This window comes from Oncorhynchus masou, chromosome 6 (genome assembly GCF_036934945.1).
Source record: "Oncorhynchus masou masou isolate Uvic2021 chromosome 6, UVic_Omas_1.1, whole genome shotgun sequence".
Lineage (NCBI taxonomy): Eukaryota > Metazoa > Chordata > Actinopteri > Salmoniformes > Salmonidae > Oncorhynchus > Oncorhynchus masou.
Window position 1 is genome coordinate 70,124,678 of NC_088217.1, and position 8,609 is coordinate 70,133,286.

The following is an 8,609-nucleotide window of genomic DNA, read 5'->3' on the forward strand; positions in this document are numbered from 1 at the left end:
CTACAGTTTACTATAGAATACTACAGTACTTCCTATATAATTATGTAGTAAACTATAGTATACTGTAGAATACTACAGTAAATACTACAGTAGTATCTGCAAAAATGAACTCTGTAGTAAATACTACAGTAATGTCCGCAAAAACACTACACTTTTTACCTGTAGTAAATACTACAATATTAAATGTGCATATATACCTGCCAATTGTCACACCCTGACCATAGTTTGCTTTGTATGTTTCTATGTTTTGATTGGTCAGGGTGTGATTTGAGTGGGCATTCTTTGTTGTGTGTCTAGTTTGTCTGTTTCTGTGTTTGGCCTGATATGGTTCTCAATCAGAGGCAGGCGTTAGTCATTGTCTCTGATTGGGAACCATATTTAGGTAGCCTGTTTGGTGTTGAGTTTTGTGGGTGATTGTTCCTGTCTCTGTGTTAGTTTGCACCAGAATAGGCTGTTTAGGGTTTCACGGTACGTTTCTTGTTTTGTAGTGTTCGTGGTTATCTTTTTATTAAACATAAATCAAAATAACTACGCTGCGCTTTGATCCGCCTCTCCTTCAACTCAAGAAAACCATTACACCAATTTCCCTCCCCCATATCGCAATTTGTGCCACCCGAAAGTGAGAAACTTTCAGTCAAATCTAGACCATATATTGTTTCCTATAGGTTATAGACAAGTGCAGAAGCTCTGAACTATCCATTTAGACCACAGTTCTACCTACAGCTTATGGAAAATGTGCTCTTTTAGTATTTAACCAGGATGTTTTCTGAAATATGAAGCATTTCAAAATATATTTATTTACAAAAAGGTAATATGTGTTTTTAATTCTGGTGCCGCTCTGCACACACAAGCTTGTTAGCTTGCTGTCTCAAGTTCTAGAATCTAGACCAACTTAGTAGACTTCGAACTAGAACATACAGTAGATCTATCTAGACCACCTATTTATTTCAAAAGCAATCACAAACAACATTTTATATGTAAATATAAATGTTTATTTTTGGGGAGAAGAAATGAGATGGACATAGGAGAGGTAGGTGGCTGTTGGTTTTACACCTGCTGGAGGTGGGACCCCTTGGGGGACCAAAGGGTGAAGAGGAAGGTGGTAAAATCGAGAGCTGCAACAAAATAAAAACAGGACATATGGGGGTTACGGTTAATACTGGGGTCAAAGGTGAGGGTTTACTGAATTGATTGATTATGTGTTGGTTTCGGGCTATAAAATGTTCTACTCCTGGCCTTAATGCTATGTAGCGACTGTCACTGTACAGTTTTATTTCTCTTTAATTCTCGACCATCCTACTCACCAGTCTCTGTCTCTCTTTCACCAATGCCTCCAACTCCTCCCTCATCCACTCCTTGTCAGTGATCAGCTTCTCTATCTCTCTTCTCTTTATGTCCAGGAGTTTTGAAAGAGCGTCCTCTTCTCTCCATCTCCTCAACATGGACTCCGGCCCTCAGCCTCTGCTTCTCCTTTCCTCTGTCATCTCCTTCTCTTTTGCGAGCTGCACTCTCACCTTCTCCACCTCCTCTCCCACCTAGGTCTGAACATTCTCATTCTCCTCCCTGACAGCCACCCTCTCTTCCATCAGTCATTCGCTTTTCAGAACGATCTGATCCCTCTCCTTATAATCTTCTCTTTCCTTCCCACAGTCTTCCCCTTCCTCTTCACCTTGCTCTTCTCAATCTCCCTCCTGTCCTCCTCCACCTTCTTTCTATCAAATGACACCTCCTTCCTCTCCTCTGCCAGTATATGAAATTAGTATTGGAACCCACTACAACTAACAACCCATAGAATAAGAATGAATAGAACCCATACATTTTTGCCATTTAGAAGACACTCTTATCCAGAGCTACTAGGGTTGAGTGTCCTGCTCAATGGCACATCGACCAATTTTTCACCTAGCTGGCTCGAGGATTCAAACCAGCGACCTTTCAGTTACTGTCCCAACACTGTTAACCGCTAGGCTACCGGCCGCCCTACAGTATGAATCCTTCTAATTCTATGGGTTGATAGTTATAGTGGGATATAATATCGAATTGTAATGAATAGAACCCATGTAATGAACTATTCTAATTCTATGGGTAGATTGTAGTGGGATAGAATATATAATTGAAAAGAAAATGACCCATAGAATGAAACATTCTAATTCTATGGAACAATCTGACCTGGATTCAAATGTGTGCTTGATTAAGCTTGCCTGGCCCGTTGGAACGAATTAAATAGTCCCAGAAGTGCAAACCCCACCCATCTGGCACTCCAGACAGGCTGAAGTGGGTACATCTCCACAGTGTGGAGGTGCTGGCTCCACCACAATCACTAGCAGGCCCGCTAGTTTCTCGTGCACAGTTCGCACATACCGGTGTAGGTTGTGCGTAGAACCAGCTTTATATGAGACTTTGTTTGGGCAAATTCTACACTGTGCTCTAACATTGTCTACATTATTAAAATGCATCCAAATGCTACTGTGCTTCAGACTCATTTTCCAGCAGTTGTTTTCACAGCTGTCCTTCCTCTCTCTCCTCGGCTGCTAAGTGTGCGACTGTGAGTGAGTTGGCTCGGCTCTCAGAGCCGACTCCTTCGTGAATGACCCATCACTAAATAATCCCCTTTACCACAGTTCTTAGCCACCTAGTTCCGCTTTGTCTTACAATTTCCCTCGCATAGTGAATGCGCAAACAATTAAAACAAAAAACAACGACACAGACTGATAGGTAAATTGTCAGTTACATGAAGTAGTCCAGAGATCCCACACCTGAGTTTCAAAATGAAGTAAGACACCTGAACACTGTATATGCTGCCACTTTCCCCTCCTAACTTGTCCCCTCTTGGTCTCCTGAATGCAACTTGTAAGATGCAGCTGCAAAGCATTTTTGGAGAAGTGTGCATTGCTTTATGTGTATTTTGCACACTGCCTGTGACTGTTGCTGGTGGCGAGAGAGCTTTCAGTGAGCTAAAACTATTTGGAGGTCCACTATGTCCCAAGATAGGCTTTGCAGTCAGTTAGCTGGAAAGCTGGACTTCAAAGACTTGATCGGTGACTTTGCTAAGCAAGAAGACTCGGCTCTGGGCTCTGGGCTCTGGGCTCTGGGCTCTTGGCGAGCAAGGGCCAGTGATAACGGTTAAATGGCATGGCTGTGGATATTGGATCACTACACACATGACAGCCACAGGCTGAGAACAAGACTGAGAACAGACTGAGAACAAGATATGTCTCATAGTAATGGCTGAATTGCCATAAAATTCGTTGTGCACAATCAAGACCCCAAGTGGAAGAAACCTGTTGATTTTGGTGACCTCTTGACCTTTCCTCTAGCACCACCATGAGGCCTTTCCATTTCATTTTCCACTTCCATTTTTACAGCTGTGTAATGCAGTGCGTGCTGGTGGCAGGGAAGTCAGGCGCAGGAGAGTGAACTTGGTAAAAACAGAGCTGTTTATTAAACATACAAAAAACCTCCAAAAGCCAAAGTATACAAAAAAATAACATAAGTTGCAAAACCCATTACACACCAGAACAAATAACACACCTACATACAACAAACAATCTCTGACAAGGACATGAGGGGAAACAGAGGGTTAAATACACAACATGTAATGAATGGGATTGGAACCAGGTGTGTACGAACAAAACCAAAGGAAAATGAAAAATGGATCAATGATGGCTAGAAGGTTGGTGACGTCGACCGCCGAACACCACCCGAACACCGACTTCGGCGGAAGTTATGACAAGCTGCTTATTTTCCAGTTGGTATGTATACTTAGTTCAAAATTCTGCTGCTTATTTTATTATTTTGTTTGTTACATCATTCTATAGATGATAATGTTAATTCGTTTTAATTGAAGAGGATAATGTATATTTAAGTTGTATTTATTTTAAGTTATTCATTAATTTTCTATTCAAGAATTGTACTATTTAAATTGCATTTAGACTGTAAAAAATGGCCTTTAGCACATTTCTTATAGAGGGCATCAGTCTTGGATCAAATAGTGAATTTCAATGTATGCAGAATGTTGCATGCATGTCTGCACAGTGTTATATTATCACAACTCACCGTCAGTAAATATTGTACAGTAAATATTGGACTACAAGAGAGTTGCAAGCCTGCAAAGATAGAGTTATTTAAAGCTTTGAATGGGTCGATTGGGTTCTGGAGGTATGTGGTTACAGGAATTGCACAGGGTTGGTGTGGCCTGTGGTGGTGAGGCTCAATGTGACATCTTTTCATGGGGCCCAAAATCCCTGGCGGTGCCCCTGGGTGCAGGTGTAGTACTGCTGGTAGTAGCAGCATTTGACATTGTGTTATTTCGCTGAACGCTTGATGGTTTAATTTTATTTTTGGCAGTGAAACTGTCACACCCTGATCTGTTTGTGATTGTGATTGTCTCCACCCTCCTCCAGGTGTCGCCCATCTTCCCCATTATCCCCTGTGTATTTACACCTGTGTTCTCTGTTTGTTTGTTGCCAGTTAGTCTTGTTTGTCAAGTCACCCAGCGTTTTTGTGTCTCAGCTCCTACTTTTCCCAGTCTCTCTTTTTTCTTGCCATCCTGGTTTTGACCCTTGCCTGTCTTGGCTCTGAGCTCACCTGCCTGACCACTCTGCCTGACCCTGAGCCTGCCTGCTGACCTGTACCTTTGCGCCACCTCTAGATTATTGAGCTCTGCCTATCCTGACCCTGAGCCTGCCTGCCGGTCCGGTACCGTTGCCCCACCTCTGGTTCACTGACCCCTGCCTGCCTTGACCTGTATATTGCCTGCCCCTGTTGGATTATTAGAACATTGTTAATTCGACATTGTCTGCATCTGAGTCTTACCTTCACACCTGATAGAAACAAGGCTACTCAGGCGAGAAAAAAAACGTACCTATATGTAGAGCCCCGTTGGAAAATCTAAATGGACTATTTGAAAATATAAATTTTACATGTGAATCACATTTTTATTTGGCGTACCCCCGACAGCATTGTGTGTACCCCAGTTTGGGAATACCTGGTCTAATAATATAATGGAGTAGTTTTAACTAACAGTTTAGAAACTAAATACACAAAGTAAATAGAAAACATAAAGTAAAATACAGAAACTTGACACTGGTTTTAGAGACTGTCTGCCTCCACAATCTCCCCTTCACGGTCAAGACAAAATACCATACAAACGATAAACACTAAGTTCTCAAAACACTAGGAACACCCGTTGCCCTTAGAACAGTCTCAATAAGTTGGGGCATGGACTCTACAAGGTTTCGAAAGTGTTCTGCAGGGATGCTAGCCCATGTTGACCCCAATGCTTATTCTTAATGTTTTGTCCACTCAGTTTAATCAAACAAAGCAAAAAATCGAAACAAAAAAAATCTAGATAACAAATAAAATACATAATATCAAGTAATACAAAGAGAGTAGAGTAAAAGAGAAATAGAGTAGGCTAAATAGTATTCTGTTTATTATCTATCCTGTTGCCTAGTCACTTTATCCCTACCTATACAGTACAGTACATACTGTATCTACCTCAATCTACCTGCTCATCGACTCGGTACCGGTACCAAGTTATTGTTACTCATTGTGTATTTAGTCCTTGTGTTATTATTTTTCTATTATTAAAATAAGATCTCTCTACATTGTTGGGAAGGGCCTGTCAGTAAGCATTTCACTCTTAGTCTACCCGTTGTTTACAGAGCAAGTGACAAATACAATTGGATTTGAATACTTCGCAAGCATTCGCAAATAGTAGGAGATAGTTTTTGGTAGCAGTAACACTGGAATGTTTACACCATCCCTTGCCAATTTAAATGGTCATGTCACAGAGGTAAATCAGGATAGATTTATATCTGTGACATCATCACAGTTCTGGAATTGCAAATAAAAAATAATCATTCATTTCATTTGTGAAGAGTTTTTCGCAGACCCAAGGCGCAAAATAAATACAAATAGAATAATACAAATTCAAAACACAGAACATAGAACAGAGGCAAAAGTCAAAGCTGTCGACAGGTGTCACCAGATCTGGAGGACGTGAGAACAGAATTAGCAGAGGTACTTGAAAGCTCTTCTGATAAGCACAGTCTTGAGCAAATATCAATATGCCAACATTCTAGATTATGTAATAATGATAGGCCAAGATCAGTGGCCTCTACAATGATAGTACTAATACATAAAACACTAAAAAAAAAAAAAAAAAAAAAAAAAAAAAAAAAAAAAAAAAAAAAAAAACCCACAAAGAATCGATACAGTTCAGATCAGCTTTCCCTCCCCCAACCCCAAACTTAACCGTTAATCGGGAAATGCTAAACTGACCACAGATGTAAGAAGCTATTTTCATTTAGTATACCCTGCAACAGCATAAGGATAACATCCAGGTAACTTGGTACATGAGACACAAACAGTTGTCATATTTGTCCAGCACATTAAACTATTGGCTCTCTGACAGACCTATTTTTTGACAGCCTACAGGCTTTTCTTCCTCATACTTATACGCAGATACAAACTCAGAACGAAAGGGGACAATAGACATTACTGTATTCCCCAGTGTGTTTGCATTGGTGTAGTAAAAAGCAACAATGTAACAACAATTGCATCGTAAAAGGGCATGGCGAGGTCATGCTGGAGCTAACAGAGAGACCCTGTCATCATAGAGTAATTTTCACCCTTCAGGGACTGGAAATATACAGCGCATAGCAAGACAGCAACACGTTGACTGGGCTCTGGAATGGAGAGCGGAATGCTACAGTAGGTGGCCTTCATACATGCAAGCATGGACAGGAATTTGATAGATTAAAAAAAACACAGCATAAAACTTTATAGGATCAAAAACTGGTGGAAAAAATACAAACAGGGTAAAGGAACGACCTTGCATGTCTTGAAAGGGAGCTAACCAGCAGGAAAATGACCTACTTTAGTGTCACGATTGAGTTTGTAAAAAGACTCCTGCAAGCACAAGGAAGCAGAGGAGAACCACTTCGCCCGATAACTGTAGTTGTTAGAGATATCTTCACCTGATGAATCTTATTAAGAGAGGAACACATGTTGACAACAGTCTGTTACAGTCAATAGTAGTGAGCTGCATCTAAGGTAACTAGAGAGAGCTGGGATCTCCCTACTCTTCAGTGCCTAATATCCTGCAGGGAATAGAGCTTTTTTCCAAAACAAAAGGTCACCATACAGTAGAACAGGGGCTGCATATACAAATCATCTTAGAGTAAGAGTGCTGATTTAGGATCAGTTTTTCATAACTAATAAGATTGCATGAACAGGGGGGCCTGATCCTAGATCAGCACTCCTACTTGTCAGGATTTGGCCAGGGTTGTTCCGGGTTTTGGTCACTAGATGCCCCCATTGTGCTTTTTGACCTTATGTTTTTTCCCTTGTTCCCCATTATTATTTGCACCTGTGCCTCGTTTCCCCTGATTGTATTTAAACCCTTAGTTTCCCTCAGTTCTGTGCTCTGTGTTTGTATGTTAGCACCCAGCCCTAGTGTTCTGTGTATTCTTGTCGATTCCGGTGGATGCTCTTGTGGAATTCTGTTTTTGTTTTTGAGTATCTCTTGAGGCTTTTTTGTGCTATTCCTACCACCTTTTGGATTTACCATTTTTGTGTTGAAGGACTTCTCCTTTTTTACTTTATTAAATACACCGTCTTAAGTACTGCTGTGTCTGCCTCATCTTCTGGGTTCTGCTGACTATTCGTGGCTCAGTTGGTTAAGTGACTGTTTCTCACTCCGGAGACCCAGGTTCGTAACCGGGTCCTGACACTACCCTGACAAACACTAGCACTAAGAACAACTTGTGGGTTTGTGTTGAAAGCTCTCATAAATACCCATAAGATTAACTATAATATTCCTAAATGGATTTTTAGGACAGCCACCAGTATTTAAAATGACTGCAATTATCCCTCCTCTCTCAAATCCCTCTCACTGATATTATAGTCAATCGACTGTGTCGTTTGTCATCTTAAACTAGCTTGCTGTAAGTCTGGGACCGAGAGACTGAAAAACAGCTTCTATCTCAAGGCCATCAGACTGTTAAACAGCCACCACTAACATTGAGTGGCTGCTGCCAACACACTGACACTGACTCAACTCCAGCCACTTTAATAATGGGAATTGATTTGAAATGATGTAAATATATCACTAGCCACTTTAAACAATGCTACCTTATATAATGTTACTTACCCTGCATTATTCATCTCATATGCATACGTATATACTGTACTCTATATCATCGACTGCATCCTTATGTAATACATGTATCACTAGCCACTTTAACTATGCCACTTTGTTTACATACTCATCTCATATGTATATACTGTACTCGATACCATCTACTGTATCTTGCCTATGCTGCTCTGTACCATCACTCATTCATATATCCTTATGTACATATTCTTTATCCCCTTACACTGTGTATAAGACAAGTAGTTTAGTTAGTTAGATTACTTGTTGGTTATTACTGCATTGTCGGAACTAGAAGCACAAGCATTTCGCTACACTAGCATTAACATCTGCTAACCATGTGTATGTGACAAATAAAATTTGATTTGATTTGAAGTCTGTGTGTGAGTCTATGTGTGTGAGTATTTGTGTTTGAGCATTTGTGTGTGTGATTGTGAACGTGTGTGTGTGAGCG